The 19680-nt window shown below is 39.4% G+C and overlaps 1 protein-coding gene across 2 annotated transcripts in view; it reads right to left on the reverse strand.

The window, feature by feature from the left end:
* The window catches only part of LOC102199034 (protein phosphatase 1 regulatory subunit 29-like), a 196292-nt gene that overhangs the window by 48683 nt on the left and 127929 nt on the right, over positions 1–19680 (reverse strand). For both annotated transcript variants that reach the window (XM_005747816.1, XM_005747815.1), the window contains one exon: positions 5730–5778. The gene's annotated coding sequence lies outside the window, so the exon portion shown is untranslated. The remainder of the gene's footprint in view (positions 1–5729; positions 5779–19680) is intronic.

Genomic DNA, 19680 nt, shown 5'->3' on the forward strand with positions numbered 1-19680 from the left:
ATGGGTTAAATGCAGAGAGGAATTTTCCCACATTGATCAATAAAGTATACATTATTATTATTATTATTAGATAGCAAGCACTTAAGAAAAAAAAGGTGCTAGTGTGAATGACAGATGTTGTATAAAGCAGGTAGAGTTAAGAGAGCAACATAAAAACCTGATTCTTATATGGTTGACTAGAATTGCACTCAGAAGGATGGCAAAGTTGTTCTAGTTGCCCATCATCTTACCCTAATCTGTTTGTTCTGTTCTTAATCATGAACCTATAATTAAAAACAGTCATCAACGAGACATAATACCACAACACCACAGACATAACACCACAACACCACAGACATAACACCATCTGTGCAAGTGTGGAAAAAACATTAGAAACATAGTTTCAAAAAGTAGAAATTGTGGCTTTCTGGCACAACTACACTTGAACACATACTCAAACGGCAACAACTGGAAAAAAAGTCTGATTTTTTGTTGTTGATTTTTTTAGGAAAAGATAGAGTGACCTGTGTCACATAGCAACAGGGCATTTTACATCCATTGTGCCAGAGCCAGCTGTTAGAAATAGCTTCTTTCATCATACAATACTAAGTAAATCCCGTCAAATAAAAGTGCTATATTTAACTGACCTGGATCATACTAAGCCACACCAGGCTAACTTTCAGAGTTGAACTCCTGCAGCTCTGAGAGCGATCGGCTCCGGATGCATCTCGTTAGAATGGCCCACTGGAGGCTTGTGCTACTTCAAACACCTCCATCCTGCCGCTGCTACTGCTGAGCCTGCTGCCTGCTCTCGGCTATAAATAGAACCCAATCTGAAACCCCACCTAATGAGCACGATCCACTTCAGACCACACTATCAACTACCAGCCACTGTGTGTGTGGGTGTGTACGCGCATGTGAAAAGATACAGCTGACCATGCTGTTTTGATCATCAGTCAACTGCAAATCACGGCCCCGCCAAGGAGCGTGTGTCTACATGTGTGTGCATCAGACCCTTGCTGTCTTTTGTTGCTAAATATAGTCAAAGCAATTTTCCGAGTTGCCTTGGCAGGATGATGGCAGCACGACTAGCAAATAGTCCTTCCTCTATCGGTCTTTCTGTCTCTCTTTTGCTGTCCTTTAAAATTCACATTCCCATATTTTTATTTTTATTTGTTCTTCATCCTCTCACTCTCTCTATTTCTGTAATTAACCAAAACACAGCGGACTTCTCATACCTCTAAATTAAAAGTGCATAAATGTGCATGTGTTTTTCATTATGTGATGCAATGTACTCACCTGATTACTGACTTAACAGATTTAGTGTTTTTTTTGTCTTTAGAAGTTTCAAAACATGTGTTAGATGTATCCACCCACACACACACACGCGCACACGAATATCTTGCAGTCCTTTTTATATGTTTACTTTTAACCACTTATTAAAAGATATCAATCACACACAAGCACGTACACACACACACTTAATATGACTGGTAGATCAACATTAGTGAACGACGACCGAGCTACCTCTCAGCCTAACAGTACCCCAAACTCACCTTTGAGTGAGTTCGTAGGTGAGTTCATCTATGAGTTCGGGGTCGTTAAGATTCACTCGTCTGAGATTTTTACTAGATGCGCCTAAATCAATCCTACATCAACTCCTTCTTGAGTTCACAAGACTTTAAGAAGACTTTCAGAAAACTTGACCCCTGACCTTTCAGGTCGAGGTCACGGAGATCCGAACTTGTCTTTTTTGGTAGATAAACCTGTTGTATCAGTTCCTACATCCTACATCGCTCCATTTTCAAGTTACCAAGTAATTCATTCACAAACTTCGGTTTCCATGCTGCCCATTCGACTGCCCACGCACCACCTGGTATTGTCGGAAAGCCAATACCCCTTCATCCTTTTACAGCTGAGGCATGAAAACTTTTTGAAAGCCTAACTGCTATTAGCAAGAATGAGCAAGACTTGGTAGAAACAAAAGTCTTGCCTGCCCTGGTATATACCATGTTTGTTGCCAACTCAGACAGCTCCTTCGAAATAATATGTATATTAAAACCAGATCAAACTGTGAGCATAAGCCAAATGGCAATGAATCATTTTATAATCATTTAATAGTATAAATGCAATGATATAATATGAATGGTAGTATCAAAACAACTGTATTTCCTGACCCTTTTGTTCACGAACAATGGTTTTGAAACTTTAAGTACCCGAGGCACGCTGAAAGGTAGGTCAAAACTTCAAGGCACATCTCTTTTTATATTTGTACAAACTAACCTCTGTGTCTGTGTCTAACATGTCGTGCTTTCGGATTGCGTATGTTGATTGTACTGTCAGATAACCTAGCACTGCAACTGCAATTTTTTAAAAGAGCCACTATTTTGAGTTTCCCTCTGCTTTGCAATAAACCTTACCAGCATATAATTCGCCTCATCGCCTTATCAGACATCTTCACGCCATCTGACAAGCAGGCTTGTTGCTTCTGGTTCAGATCCAGGCTCTTTTGAAGTGTCTCTCAGAAGGGATGTTTGGTTTCCAAGTGCCTCTTCAGCTTGTTTGGTACTAGGATGGCATTAGCCAACTTCTTCTGACAGATGATGCGTGTGGATAAGGGCCAGCAGAAGTCAGCAAAACAGGTAGGTTTTGTGAGAGTGTCTCGCAGTTTTTAGTGGCCGGAATTATGCTCTAATAATTTACTCCATGGCATGGGGACTTGATGGGCAGACCCAGGACACACTGGAGAGATAATATCTCTCTGCTGGCCTGGGAACGCCTTGGTGTTCCCCAAGACAAGCTGGAGGAGGTGGCCGGGGAGAGGGAGGTCTGGGCTTCTCTGCTTAGGCTGCTGCCCCTGTGCCCCGTGTCCCGGCCCCGGATAAGCAGAAGAAGATGGATGGATGGGCAATTTACTCGATGTGGCAGTTGAGCAAACAGACTGAAGACAGATTTTTTAAGGCTGTTTTAAAGGTATAGAACTCACCTCTGTATTGGGAAATGTGGACAAATATATAAAATGTATTCATAACTTTTTAGTGAATTATAATGCAGGGTTGAAACAAAATCTACACCAGCATGCTTCTTCATACTATTTGGGAACCACTGCTCTCAGCTAACGTTAGATCTTAATCATCTGTTTTAATTTTATAACATCCAATTGGTCACAACTGGTTCATGGTGGAAAGCCTCCCTACCTTTGCGGTCCTTTTCAGTGTGACTGTTGTTTCAAGCTTGCCCTAATTAGTGCGTTGTACACCAATCACCGTGGATCAATGGTACTTTCCTCCTACTGGAAGTGACACACTGGGGAAATCTCCTCGTATCTGTCAGTGGGAAATGTGACACAACAGAAGACGTGCCACCCCTCATGACAAATGCTGTCATTGCTTCAAATGGAAAGAAATCAACGTATAAAGAAATCAAGAGATCAACATATAAAGCAGCTCATTCCAAAATGCTACACATCTATTACTGGCAGGGCAGAGGGTCATTACACCTAATTTGCATGGCAGCTTTTGACATTTAAAGTGGAAATCTGTGTGATTCCTGCTTCTTTCAGTTTGGCAGCATTGTGCCTAACTCCCCAAGGATCACTTGTCAGTCAAATATTTTGTCCTTTCATGCCTTGTCTTTTTAACTCACTTTTCTCTGCAAGAACTTTTCTCTGCTTTAGCGGCTGTCATATCCATGAACCCTTTTTCTTTGTCTATGATTGTGTAGGTGTCATTCAGTCCACTGCTTTCACTGCTTTGTACTGTACCAAATCTGAAAGAAACCACTCGGTATTTGCTCTGATATTGTACCATGAACTCAATATCTAAATATTTAATATCCATTAGTGGATAATGTCTGAGGACCAAGTTCACTAGGGATTAAATATCACATAACACCAAACAAGACCTGCGATTTTGAACATGTTCTGACCCAGTCAATTATCCATCATAATATTGTATGCGTTCTAATACATATTCATACCAGATTTATCAGTTACCAAGCAGGCACTCATTTTCTTCATATTTTATGGCAACGGATGCCCAGTTGTCATAAAATAGCATAACACCCCCTTCAGGCCAGTTTGCTTGGTTTCCCAGGTTAAGCGTCTTGGGTTACTATAGTGTTCCACAGTACACAGGATGTTTAAGTGTGGTGTCTATGGTTTCTGAGCAAGCAGGCATGATGACTTTGGGTTGAAAAATTACTTTTCCTGCCTCCCTATTTGCTTTACACTCGATGGGAGGTGGTATGAGATATATGTTTTGGACTTTGCTTCAGTCCATTTCAAATGAACTTTGGTCCAGAGAAGATGGAGGCATTTCCGTTCACATGTGACTTTCTGATTTCCATAGCAGAATCCTATTTTAACGCAGCGTTGCTCAGGGACTCAAAGACTAGAAGCATCCAATATTGATTTCTGTCCCTTGCGCACAGAGATTTCTCCAGATTCCCAGAATCTTTTGATGATGTTTTGTACTGAAGATGATGAAATTATATAAAAGTCTTCCTAATTCTTATGTTGACAAACTTTATTCAGAAAGAGGTTCATCAGTTTTTTGCAAACTGATAAACCTCTGCCCATCATGTGCACCCCCTCCTTTATACATGCATGCAAACAGTGAAGTGTATGTTTTGTAGATATCCTACAACTGGAATAAATATTTCATAATTGTTTAAATGTGTCCCACAAGTGTACTGAAAGGGCATAAATACTGTTTATATTGCAGGAAGCTCAAGCAGTGCAAGATTTCTGAATGCTAATCTTGTAATTAGAGAATGCAACGTCCTAACGTTCCAGATTGATCTTGTTATAAGTGAGGAGGCTCACTTATCACACTCCAACCTAGAAGCTGAAGAAAAGACTTGTGTTTGTTTTCAGCACTGACTGAGGTCTGGCATCAGTGAAGCGTGCAGAATCTGTGACATTTGCACAACATAGACAGTTATTTAGGGATTTAGTTTAGGGCAAGTCAGAGCTTTAAAATAAAATAAAGTAAAACATGTGCTGCCAGTTGACATTAATATTACAGTTTACATTGTAGACAAGAGAATACCACTAAGAGCTAAAGGGAGAATCAACTGGCCACACCCACAGTAAATGTATAATGTTAGGTTCTACACATAAAATCCAAGGCTTAGCAATGTCTGTATATGGGACAGTGTCTGTAGAAGGGAACTGAGGGTGATTAGTTCTTTATTTTTAAGTTGCCATGTTTTCACAGTTTTAGTTGGATATATATTCAAAAACTATTTTCTTAGAAAATGTCCTTTTTCTAAAGAAGATTAGTGTTTTGCAGGTGTGATGAGTTTATACCTCTGCCTTAAACGTGTACTGTGCGTAAACAAAACTATCCAACAGAAACAGCATTTACATGAACAAGGAAACATGTTCAAATATGAAAAATGTTGGAAACCTGCGCTGCCTGTAAGCACATTAATAATATCATCAGACAGACAGAATGACCACCCTCAGCGCAAGCAGCAGCCCTGTAGTTTTGGTGAAGGGCATGCTGACAGAGATAAACACTCTGGCTACGTAGTGACCTGACCTGCAAGCAAGCAGAATGGTCACTTTACCCATATGAATACACTTCTCTCTGTACCAGTTAATGTGCACCACAGAAGCACAATGTCACCCCTGAAGCCATGCAATGTATCTCTTAAGCTGGACAAGTCCTTGAGTGTGTGTAGGTGTGTGTGTCACCTTCATGCACAGTCTATGTTGCAGAGCACAAGACAATGGGAATAATTACCTCAAATTTGATGTTCTCAGATCATGTGCCAGTTGTCAGCAATGAAAGCCTGCAATAAACAGAAAGGACAAAAAAACAGAAGCTGAATCAACCATCAGTGTCATCCGCATGAGAAGGGGCAGGTCCCTGCCTGCCACACAACAGAGACTGGGATAATTAGAAGAGCGGGTTACTGATTGGTGCATTTGTCTACATCAAAGAGAGCTAAGTACCAAATGAAGCAGCTGGGCAGGCTTTACATGGAGGAACAAAACAGACACAATAATGGAGATATTGCATGAAATAAAAATGGTGACGAGCAAATAACCTCATATCAGATTCAGCTCACATGTGAATTGGCAGCTTAATCGCGGTCTGTGTCACTTTGCAAAACACCACAATGTTTATCATCGGGTGCATGTCTGTATATGCTTCAAAACTTGAGAGGGCTCGTGTGGAAAAGTGGTTACAAAATGGCAATGTTCCATGAAGAATAGTGGTCAGTCTGGGAAGCATCCTGGGAAGCTGTGAGAAGAAGGGTGTCTGTAATTTTGACTTGTTACTTTTCTAAACAAGCACCATCTGACTGCTCAGTGTGAGGCTGCTGCAGCAATGAGCAGCTCCCTGGTGGGAATCAATGTAATGGGAACAGCGTGACACGGTGCACGAGGGGAAAAAAACTACATGATTTGGGATAAGGGAGACGGGTGAGGTAAGTAGAAGACAGTTCTTTAAGAATAATGCAGAATTTGCTCTTTGAGATGTTGGTTGCAAAGCGTAAAATGGACCTAATGCTGTGACATCAGGTTGGCTGCCCAGACTGCTGATTCAAAGACAAGGGACCTAATATGAAATAGTTTTAGTTTAGTGTTTTCAGGACCATCTTTTTTAAAAAATAAAAAAAAAATCAATTTCCTTCTTTTTTTCCCCTCCTGGAATCTGATCCTTTCTTCTGTTTATATAGTGTTATGAGTCCAAAACTATCAGATAAAACTGTAAGCAACTCGAGGGCAGAAAAAGAGAAAGAGTTAAGAAAATTGAGCCAACCTGAAAGTGGCAAATACTGCATTATCTCTAGGTGCCACCTAAGTCTGCTTCCAGATGGAAGTCCAATCCACATAAACAAACTCCAGTGTTAAAATGGCAAAATTTGCATGATTAGAAAGCATGTTTAGAGCCTGCTACAACGACCCAAACAGTTGTTGAAGATTGATTTGGACATCAAGGTGGCTACGTCCACGTTTTACACTGTCTACAAACAGACCCAAGGATCCATTCGCACTGACTTTTAGGTTGGGGGAGGGCTAAACTGTTAGAGTTCACAGTTAGAAGCAAGGCTTACATACTGTAGTTTATGAACTGCCCATGTTAAAAAGCCTGATGGTCACTGTCCTCTTTAGAGCAAACCACTGAATAGTCTTACACTTTTCCTGACGCTGTCTTAAATGAACCTGGGGCCCAGAGAAAAACCAAGTGTTTTTATTTTTGTTATGCCTCTGCTCCAACTTATCTAAAACATGTTGCATGGATTACATTCAGAAATATTTCTAAAAACATCTTTAAGCTATTCTCTGTGAAACAAGGCTTATCTTTGTATAAATTACGTGATATCCAAATCAATGCACTCAATTTGAAAGCACCCCAACCTCTCAAATCACATTGTTTTAATTCTATACAAGCCTGTGCAGTTTTTTTTTCTTCCTTCTTTATCAGTTCTTTGGTTAAAATAATTCATGGTTAAACTGCTCTTTCACAACTCTATTGTGAAAGAGCAATTCATTGTGGAACAACTTCTGCTTTATGGCAGTTTTTTCTCTTCAGATTCCTCTCGAAATGCAAAAGGTTTATGGGAAAAATATCCCATAACCAAAGCTATACATACTAAAGGTGCTGATCGTACAAAAGAATATACCCAGAACAAAACATCCACTAACTTCCTACCAGAGTTACTGTATATCAAATATTTGACCTGAATATCAGATAAATATATTTTAGTTTCCTGTGTTTATTTGCTTTTGTTCCAAATGTGGACATATTCGCTCAGTTTTTTTTAAGGTGTTCTGTTTCAGTGAGGGATGCTGGGAGTGGATGAGTCCATACTGGAATCACTGATCAGCCATCAATCAGACATCTGTCAGGTTATCCATCAGCTAAACAGAGGGGAAGTCAATGCTGAGTTCATTTGTCTTCACTGGACTTGTAGGTGAAGTCAACATGACATCAATTTGAAGAGGCATGAGATGAATGAAGGTGAATGGAGCCACACACACACACACACACACACACACACACACACACACACACACACACACACACACCATCTTATTATCCAGACCTAACAACTGTAATACCTGCTGTAGTGGTGCCTATATTGGCAAGTAATCTGTAACAATTACTGTCATCGCATTTCGACCTTGATAAAGATATTTGTGTCACAACGCTGGTCAGTGAAGAATGTGAGACGTGTGTGTGTGTGGCTGTGCATGTGTACTGGGTACTTTTATCCTTAAAGGGGCAAAAGTAAGTCTATTTAGACTTGAGTTGTGACGACATCTTTAAATTGCTGTTTGAGATGTGTGACTTGATTTTAGAGAAAAGGATGATGTTACATTGATACACTGGTGATACACTGGTGCATTGATCACAGTGTGATGAACTGGTGATCTATCTGTGGTGTACCCGATCTTTTCCCAAAACCAGATGGGATGTGCTCCAGATCCACTGCGACCCTGAATTGGGTAAGTGGTTGAGAAATTTGATAGACACATGAATAAAATTTGGTTAAGCTTAGCAACTGTGTGAATGTCATCAGCAGTGTTGGGCAAGTTACTTTGAAAAAGTAATTAATTATAGTTACTAGTTACTTCTTCAAAAAATTAACTGAGTTAGTAACTGAATTACAATATTCTAAAAGTAATTAATTACTTGAAAAGTAACTATTGCGTTACTTTTAAAAAAACGTTTAACCCTCTGGGGTCCAGGGTATAATTGGCCATTTTTAACTACTTTTGATTTTCACTCCACATTTCACCTTTGAAAACAGTTTATTTGCCTTGTTTGGTATCATCGTTTTCAGCGCAGCCTCACGTGTCTGAATTTACAGTTATGTTTTCATTTTGACACATTGTATTAACACAATTGATCTAAAATCAGACAAAAAACATAAAATCAGAGTAGAAAAAGTTTTTACTGTAACAACCACAAACATGTTTAATGAATCATATTTCATAACTTTAAATGCAAATATAAATTGTCAATTTTAAAACCATATGCACAAGTTTTGCAAACAGAAATAATTATCTGCATCCATTAACCTTTTACCTTGATTTTTTAAATAACCATTGCAAACTATTTACAGAACAATCAGGTGTTCTGCATTCAATAAGATGCCAAACAAATTATTTGTGCCACTCCAAAAAAATAATTTCTGTCCACTATAAAGGAGAACATCACAGCCTGATACCTGCAGGTCTGACAGCAGCAGGTGTATCACTCCTGTTTCTACCTGGAGACAGCAGTCGCCTCATTGTTCTGACACACAACACAAAACTATCCACAACACTACACACTAACTACACAAGACAACACATTAACTACACACTCCAAACATGCTAAATGTCACAAATCTCTCACATCTCAAAACTCGCTTTCTCTCTCTCTCTCTCTCCGTCACTCCTAAAACGTCCCCTGTTTTTTTTTGTTTGTTTGTTTTGTTTGTTTGTTCTTTGCTCATAAGCAGAGAGTGCTCGCTGCGCTGTCCTTAAACAGTAAACGTGACGAAACCATTGAGGAAAAAACGCCGCGTATATATTGTTTATCATGACTCTGGTTTTTTGGGGGGGGGGGTTTTTTGCCTGTCCCGTTTGGCTCTTTTGCCATCAGAATCATTGTCTAAAGGCGAAGAAAGATGCCCAACGGATTTACTTTACAAAATTAACCATCCCAGCCTTGCCGTAATGGTCCATTTGATTCACCTTTTATTGTTTATTTTATTTTCACTTGCTGAATACGGGACAGACATGACTCTGGTTTTACGTGGCCTATCAACACAATTTATAAACCTTGTTGCTTTGTCTTTAAGTGGTCATGTGATTGGCTTACCACGACTACTTTATTCTTCCTCAGTCAAACAGCAGCACTCATGCGATTGTTTTGCCCCCTTAGCTCCAGGTGTTGTGCTAGACAGTGATCGTGATTACCGTCCGTGGGAGCGCGCAGCTGCTTAAAGCTGTAGCGTCCAGATTACTTACAGCTACTTCCGTGCAACTGATATAAAGTGCGGTAAGCTGAACACAGCTTCAACTGTCTGTTTGTTGAAAAATAGTAATGGACCGCATTTTCTTGTTAGTAACTGTAACGGCGTTGTAACGATAGGAATAGAAATTAGTTAGATTACTCGTTACTGAAAAAAGTAACACCGTTAGTAATGCCGTTACTTGTAACGCCGTTATTCCCATCACAGTATTGAAGATTACATGAAAAATACCAATGTTACTGATGTTTATTTTCTTTATTTTCTACCCTCCGACTCTATGAAAGAAGTTTTCAACATCAGCGGTACACAGATAAGTATCCTGAGCCTGGTCTCATGTGTTAGTTAAATAAAGTGTTTCTCCAGCCTAAAGGAGGCAGTTATTTGAGGGAGACATGACTAGGGATGGGTATCGTTTAGGTTTTATCTGATACCGGTGCCAAATCGGTACTTTTGAAACGGTGCCGGTGCTCAAACGGTGCTCAAACCGGTGCTTAAAGAATGGAGAACACAAAATTGGTCCAAAAACCTCTCATGTTCAGCTGTTTTTTGTAAAAATATAACAATGTTAGCCTTTTCTGCAGCTATGGGGCATATATGGTATCACTCTTGGCTGGAAGCAGTGCAATGGAAAAAACACAAACTTTGTCCTAAACCTCTCATGTTTAACTGTTTTCCACTTTTTCTTTGGTCATTTTAGCTTTTTTGGCCAGGGTGAAGGGAGTATCTGCCATCAAACAAGAGGACAGCCGCATGTAGCTATGATGATGTTTGCTAGTTCACCTTACATGCATTAATGTAATAACGTGGTTAGCCTACTCAACGTAAATTAGCTACTCACGCAGAGAAGAACGGCTGCTGCCACCATCATCCGTCATCATTTCTGCTACACTGGCAGGGCTAGGGGCCAGGACTCTCCTCTTCGTGTTTTTGGGGGATGTTGCATAACAGGCAACCCACCCGCAGTAGATGTGCTCGGTGTGAGGTCTCGCAGCAAGCTATCAAATACAGCGCATTTCTGGGCTTTTAAAAAAAACGCTATGCGTCGCCAGGTGTTTCATCGGATTTGAGGTGTTACCTCCTTTGACAGTATCACAGTATCAGCTTAAAGCACTTGTTGCAGGCTGCTGAGTTTGCATCTTTTGCTGTGAAGTACAGCCAGACTTCTGACCGCTTCGCCTTGGACATTTTTAATCTGTAGCTCTGCTCTAACAGAACGTACGTACCTGGCCCCGCCTACTATCCTCGGAAACGTAAAATGATTGGCTAGAATCTAAAGTGTATCACAGCTCAGGAAAAAAAAGCACCGAAATAAAGCACCGAAATTTGCGCTGCTTTTCGGTCTGGTTACTACCGTTTATGTCAGAACCACCCATCCCTAGACATGACAGATTCCAGACCTGAAAACCCCTCAAAATGAGTACTTTGATGTGATGTGAATGTTGTTTAAGGAGTGGACATGCTGCAAATAGACAATAGGAGTTTAGTCCTCACCTCTTTACAGAGACTCTCTAAATCCTTTAGGTTTCTTGGCTGCCATTTGGCAACTCAAAGCTTCAGCTCCATTCACAGATTTTCTACAGGATTTGGGGTGGACATTTGCTAAGCTACTCCATGACCTTCATCTGCTTCTTCTTCAGGCATTTCTGTGTTGCCTTGGCGTTATGTTTTAGGTCATTGTCAGGCTGGAAGACCCATTCATGATCCATCTTCATTCTTCTGGCTGAGGGACGGAGGCTCTGGTCCTCAGATTTTGTGGTACATTGACTCCTCAATGTAATGAGGTACCCCAGAGCAAAAAAAAAAAAAAAAAAAAAAACACAGCATAAAGAAAAATGTTTCCACTTTGGGGGTTTTTTCTTGAGGTCATTTTCAACATTTCTCTTCCTCCAAACACGGCAGTCATTGATGCCAGGGTGGAAGCTAAAAGACAGGACAGTGGTTTCATCCAACCACAGCAATTTCTCCCAAACCTTCCCTGAATCTTTTAGATTTTTACTGGCAAACTTAAGACAGGCCTGCACATGTGTCTTATTGAACAGGGGGACTTTGCACTGCAATATGTCAGTCTATAACAACATCATGTGTTACCAATGGTGTTCTTGGTAACTGTCTTCAGATCATTAACAAACTCATTTTGTGTAGTTTTGAGCTAATCCAGCACCTTTCTCATGATCATTGTCACCCCTTGAGACAAGGTCTTGCATTGAGTTCCAGCATGAAGGCTATTGATGGTCATTTTATATTGCTTCCACCTACAAATAGCATTTGTCACCTTCTGACTAAGCTTCTTGTTGATGGTCTTGTAGCCCATTGTGGAAGTCTCTAACACTGATGTCCTTTAACAGTTTGCTAAATAAATGCTTCTAAACTAATTTGCATGTATTTGAGTGATATACCCTGGATATAATGTATTTTTTCTGGATTTTTGCTTGATTTCTCAATAATAATGAAGGTACCCTAAAAATTAGAGACCATTGGTTTCTTTGTACAAATTCAGCAGAGGATCAAGTATTCCCTTTACTGTATACAGTCATAGTAAATATAAACCATGTGTGTGTGCATGTGTGTATCTGCTGGTGCATGTTTGCAGTCTATGTTGTTGCAGGAGGTCATTCTCTAACCTTGTAGGTAGGCATGTTACACACAAAAAAGTATATCTATAAGTGTTTTTTTCTCGAGAGGAATCTGAAGAGAAAAAACTGCCATAAAGCAGAAGTTGTTCCACAATGAATTCACCTAAAGAACTGCCAGCAGTTTCTCATGGGAGCAATATAAAACCACACAGAGCCCCCTTGAAACATTCACAGACTTGCAGTCTGTTGTAGCTAACCTCTGTGTTGGAGAGATGTACACAACAAAATGTTGCACTACTATTCCCAAGTAGCTTTCTGCTGAAAGGAGACACAAAGATCATTTTCTCAGCAGGAGGGAAAACAAGTGAAGTAGTCAGACTTCTTGAGTGGCTCATCCTAGTCAATGCTTTAGATCATATCCTGTTATCCACAGTCCAACAGACACCCTGTTACTTCTTTCACACACACCACCTCTCAAGGTATTTCAGCAATCGAGTGTTTTCAAGAGCAATCATACCATCTGAGACAGCAGACAAAACACACACCTCCAACTCTCTAAATGGGTTCTAGTGGAGTTAGCTAAGAGACTTCTGGGTTTTTGTTGCTGCTGTTATCCAAAAGGACAACTGCGGGATCTTTGCTGAGTTTGTTTTCTGAAATAAGGAGATAAAAAGAAAACAGTGAGGAGAATGTAAAATGGTTTTTCAGTCAACACAAACAGTCCAAGCTGAACTGCAGAAAAGAGAGAAACATCTGAGGGATGTATTACGAACGAAGTTTGACAAAGCCACGCGTTCTTTTTTTAGCTGGCTTGAGAAATCCTAAAACCAGTCAGAGAAAACAGCTATGATAATAGCAGTTACCAACTTTCTTCATTAAGCCCAGCTTTCCGCTTCAGGTTCTGTGCACGCTCATATAAAAAATGAGCGCGCACAGGAAATTAATGCAGCAGAAAATCATGAATCTGTTGATTTAGAATACAGAGTGATGAAATAAATGTTTTAAACTGAGTTAATTATTCTAATGCTGCTGTGTATTTCTAACATGATATTAGAGCTCTGAAACTTTGAATTTGACACATTAACGTTATTGTCCTGCATAATAAACGAGACATGAAAGTCACTTTAGTTCAAGCTCAAAGTGAAATTAATTTTATTGATTCAGTCTGCATTCTTAGCGGTAAATAGACTGATCGGTTTTATAATCTGGAGATGCACTTCCAATATTGTAGAAGAGACTTAGCAGCAGAAAAGAATGACCTATATCAGTATTTATACATTTTCTCCATCACGCAATTAATATGTATACTAGGACAACACAATGGAAAGTATGAACTGCCAATCATTTGAGGCTTGTTGCATGTTTGCCAAATGTTGGTCAAATGTAGATCAAATGTATTAACCCTTGTATGTTGTTCGGGTCTGTGAGACCCGTGTTCAGTTTTTGTCAAAAGAAAAATTAAACAATTAATTATTTTTTCACGTGTAAATGTGTTGTGTCTTTCCACTCACTCCACTTAAAACGAGAAGCACATTAATTCATAAATGTGATCTAACAAAGGTAAAGGGAAAAAATTAACCATGTTTGCTGTTCATATGGCTTGTAATTGGGATGAAGTAAACATCTGTTGAGTAATTTAACATAAAATTGTTTGATAGTGTTAATTTGGAAAGCCAAAACTCTAGCAGGTCCACCAGACCCATGAACACTGGCTGAGTAACAAAAATACAAACACCACACAAGGGTTAACCCACCATTACCCTTAGGACATGCTGTAAATACAAGAATTAGGGAAAATGTGGAATTTCAACCCAATTTGAAACTCAAAGCCAGAACATAAGCTGCTCCTAAACCAGGTTATGTGTTCAGCATAAGGTACGTCTGAGAGTTAGACAGGTAAAATGAGACCCGCTTTTGTGTTTTATAGTACACTCTTCAATTCAATTTAATCCAGTTCAGTTCAATTGTATTTTATTTATACAGTGCCAAATCATAACAACAGTTGCCACAAGGCACTTTGTTTGTGAGGTCACGACCCTACAGTATTACAGCAAAAACACAGAAAACCCCGACAATCATATGAGACAAGTGGGAAGGAAAACCTAGGGTGAGGGGAGGAAGACAGGACAAAGACATGCTGTGGATGATAGCCTGATATTAATAATAACTAATAAGGAACTGTAATAAAGTTCAAAAAGCAACACCTGGGAGTTGCAGTATGATAATAAAGAATAGTTGAATAAAGTTTAGGGAGGTAAATGTGTTTTTTTCTTTAACTCTATATACATGTGCATCGGAGAGCTGTCACGTTGTGTCGCATTATATTTTACAGGTTTCCATAAGATATTTACACAGAAGGCACATCTATCAAATGCCTTTCCAAAGCAAACTGGCCTTTAAAAGTCATTTTAACTTTAAATTCCATCTTGTTTTAACTCCGCTGTTTCCAGTTTATTAGTGGGTGGTGATATCTGGACCTTGAATGGACACCGCGCCCACATTTGTTTGTGCTGTCAACAGATGTTGATGCAGACTTATGATCTAAGTCTTTAACTCCTTAAGTGAAACATTTGCTAATTAATAGTTTAGCAAATATATTCATAAATGGATTATGAATTCTATTTAAATAGATATTTATAGATTGGCTTATTGAAGTTTTTTAAAATTTACTTTTAAAATATGGCAAAAGAAATGGCTGTGACTGCAATATCATTGATTTACTAAATCAAGTTACACACAGCTCATTTCAAATCACAACGAGGTCCTCATAGTTAAACGGTAATATCTGTCCTTGCCGTTTTCTTTCACACATGTGCCAGGGAATGCGTTTCATGATTTTTAATCTGCCATCTGTGTGGGTAAGTTTAGCTTGGAGACTAATATCCATCATCACTACAAACAGGAAAATAATGCCACTGTTACGGGACCACGAAAATGTAAATACTGAAAGCATATTGCAAAGTAATGTGAACTAAAAAAAATGGTATCTGGAGTACTTCCTCAGCTGAAACAAAGGAGAAAAAATGTAAATATATACAAAGAGTGAATTTTCCAGGGAGCGCACAAAAAAACATTATTGCAAGCAAAACCAATGCTGATGCTTCAGAAAAACTGATAATGCTTGTTGCAGCAGCACAAACATAACATTGGTTGGAGGACGGTGAATTAAAAAAAGACCAGGGTGGCTTAAGTATGGTTAACTATACTGGTCAGACATTTTAAAGTAACATATTTCGTTATATGAAGTGTGATCAAAGCATTCTGAGAAAAGGTTTATAGAAATCAAAAGCCAGGCCTGACTTAAAGTTGGCCGATGTCAACTTCAGCTATTTTTGATTTCTCACTAGAACTCCAGTTTTGTACGGTTGCACTTGTGCCGCTACGATTGGCAGTAGATGTGCTCCAATCTGTCAATACTTCACCTTGATTTTTATTTTTGGAATGTAGGCAAAGTTGCAGACAGCCAAATCTGATAAATGATCCAGGTGGTGAGCAAAGATTATGTTGGTATTGCCAAAAAAAAAACTGGCCAAACTGGCACAAGATAGCAAACAGACATGCACCAAATGTCCGGCTGCCTCCTCTGAATGTTTTCCCTCACCTCAGGATGTAAACTCTGCATTGACAGACTCGCCCTGTGGAGAAATTCAAGGTACTCACAGGGAAGAATGTATAAAAAGTGATAAACACAATCCCATTCTCACCTGATGTGATGCGTTCAGGCTTGGTAAAGTGTAAACGTTTCAACTGCAAACTCCTTAAAATTTCTAGGATGTGGATGTAATCCAGCTCTTATCAACGATGAGATCAGTGAGTCTGAAACAAAAATACATGTATGCTGTCTGCATTTGAGGTTCATGGAGAACCTGCACAGAGCACAGTACATGCTCTTGGAATTAGATTTCCATGGAGCGATCTAAGACGAGTAGCACCTCTAGAAACTTGGTGCTGCTGTTTACTGAATGACACTAGCCACATTTAAATCAGGTAAGCTTGTACTCAAAACTAATCAGAATTAACATACATTTTATAAAATATAGATCCTCTATCAACATTCTCAAATCATTCAGTTTACAGCATGTTTGGTAAAACTGAGCCCTTAGAATACATTTTAAATAAGTGAAAGAAGTTTTGAGTCAACTATATAATACCTCCCACAGAGCCAAACATCAGACAGAAACACCACCAACTCCTGCTGTGCCAGATTCATAAGCTCCCAAACCCCCACTGAGCTAGGGGTTTGTTTCACCCTTCACCAAGGCACCAACACACATGTAAATGCACACGATTTGCATTCATTTACTTTCACAAACCTTCCACTGACATTCATCTCACAACCTGAACCCAAGAAATACCATTAACAACTATCCAGTTCAGAAATGGCTTTTTAACTTGATGATTTGAAGACTTTCCTAAATGTCTTTGTTTAAAAAGGAGGCCTAAACCTGGCAACATATAGAGTAGTGAAGTTTTCCCCTTTTTTGAAGGCAGATAGTGTATGGGAATACTTTTTTTTTCTTGTAGATTAAAAAAACAGAACAAAACAAAACAAGGTCTGCGAAAAGGAGCCTATTTGTTTACCTAAATCTTCCACATTATGTTCTGTTCTGTACAAGTCTGCTCAAAACTTCACGCAGTAATGTAACCCACTTTGCATTTGGCAGCGCCTCAAACATAACAGAAGTTCTGCTCCAGCTTAAAAGAAAGTAAATAACTGGAAAGTACAGAACATCTTTGGATATAATGGACGTGATAAGCAGCGGCTCACATTAATGAGATTTGTACTTAGAGGTATTCGCTTTAGTCCATTAAAGGAGAAACACTGTCAAAACTAGACAACTGGAAAATACTCAAGTTAAGACAAAATGTTTTTGTCGCGTAGCAACAGCAGCTCACAAACAACTGGCCCTCGCTGCGTTTGTGTAGGCTAAAAACGGATTCACCTTGTGGAGCCAGAGAGTGAGAGGTTTGTGACGAGTTGGCCACTTGGGTGGTGGTTGTGCTAACAAGAAGGCCTGACCTCACCATCCACTCCACCACCTCCCAATATAGAATAAATGTGAGTGGTAGACTGGAACAGCATGGAGTCCTCCCAAAGAGCAAGCAGAAAGCAGAAAAGCTGAGACAGGTACAGAGTGAGTAAGGGTGCAGAGAAACAGCAAGGTAATGACTGTAATTCAACTTCACCTCCTGGGTAAGTGAGTGAGAATGAAAGTTTAAAGCTTGAATCAATGAGAGCAGGCAAGAGGGGGAGACCACAGGAGAACGAGGAGACTGAAGCAATTCAAGGGTCAATGAAAGAAAGAAACGGGGGGGAGGAACGAGAATGGAGTGGCTTTAAACGCAGAGATATGACAAGAGCGAAAAGGAAGGATTGAAGCTGCAGATCCAGGGAGCAACCAGGCAGAGTGATGGATGCAAGTGACTTTTTTTCCTCAAGGGTTTAGCTGTCTGTTTCGCATGTAATTCACCACCTCCAACAATGCGCGCACACACACACTCTCATTCACCACTGTGATGATCACAGGCTCACACACGAGCTCAGCACACAAACATTAATCACTGCTGCAGTCTAGAAGGGGATCCAGTGGTGTATTTCCCTCGGGGTAGCAGTTCTTCTACTGTTTCAGCTCAGCACCCTCACTGGGTAAATGTAGTTTCTCACCCTGAGACACAAAAGCCAACTGTCTGAGGGTTTGTTTGGATGGCTGTGTGTCTTTATATCACTGTGCTCTGCAAAAGTACTGTGAATTGGAAATGCTCCCACTACAGTGAGAAATACATCACACGATATTATGATCTGCTGAGATAATACAGGTTTATACTATATTTTTATTGCATTGTTTTAGAAAGACCTTGAAATGTATCATTTTAGCATATGTATTATCATTTAACATAGCTTAACAGCTTTAAAGCTGTAGCTGATCTGTTAACCAAATAGATAATTGAGGTATAAATTTAGAGAAATTAAATATTTGCTTCAAAGGAACCAGACTTTCTTGTATCTTTTTTAACAGTTTTTAAGCCAAGACAGGTGTTTATGCCACTTAACACGAACTTATGAATCACTCAATATATATTTATTTATATTTCTTCATACATTCTTATATAGTTCTATATTGTGTATTTTGTTGTAAAGTTTTTTATTTTCAACTTTAATTTATATATTTTATCTTATTCCTTCCTAGTTAAATTTACCCTTTTTAATTTTTCATATTTATTTCCTATCTTATTCATAGCCTTTTCTTTTTTTGTTTTCTTTAGGTCACGAGCAGTTGTCCAAGCATTTCACTACATATCGTACTGTGTATGACTGTGTACGTGACAAATAAAATTTGAATTTTGAATTTGAATTTGAAAATGCACTGAACTCGAGGGATGAACCAGTGTTGGATCTATACAAAACAACAACTTACCAAAGAACCAATTTCAAATCTTTGGGCACTTTGTTACTACAAGCCTGCCACAAAATAACAGTTTTTAGTTGAATTTATGACAAATCCCAAAGATAAAACAGAGCAAAGGGCAATTAGCTAAAAATTTGGTTGTGCCATTTTTGTGCACTGCGTCTTGATTGGCAGTGGCTTCCTTTTTCAGCACAAAAACGATCCCAAACACAATGTCAGTGCAGTAGGAGCATACCAGGATAGAAAACACAGAATGGAACACTAGGATTGGTCTCCCTAGAGCCCAGATATCAACATTATTGAAGCACTGTGGTATTATCCTGACACAGAACAGAAGAAATGGCAGCCAAAATCCAAAGCAGAGTTCAGGCTGTGCTGAAGAACAAAGGTGGTCACACCAAATATTACCTTTCAAGCTCATTAGACTTGTACAAACTCTGGTCTTGCCTTACATATTGCGTTTCTTGTGTCTTGAACCAAAAAACAGCACAAACTACAGAATCAGAAACTGAATTTCACTTTCAGCACTTGTGGTCCTGTGACAGTACAGACTAGCACCTGAATTCCCAGCTTCTACCGTTCTACCTTTAAAAGCCGGAGAGCAGTCAAGTCAAGAAGGCTTCTACCTTAGACCCCCGCGGAGTCATCATTTTGCGTTTCTACCTTTAAAAGCCGGAGAGCAGTCAAATGCTGGAAGTGGAAGCTAAATTGGCTAGTCATTCATATGTATATTGGGT

The sequence above is a fragment of the Pundamilia nyererei genome, unplaced genomic scaffold (assembly GCF_000239375.1).
Source record: "Pundamilia nyererei isolate P.nyererei 1_Seehausen unplaced genomic scaffold, PunNye1.0 scaffold00205, whole genome shotgun sequence".
NCBI lineage: Eukaryota > Metazoa > Chordata > Actinopteri > Cichliformes > Cichlidae > Pundamilia > Pundamilia nyererei.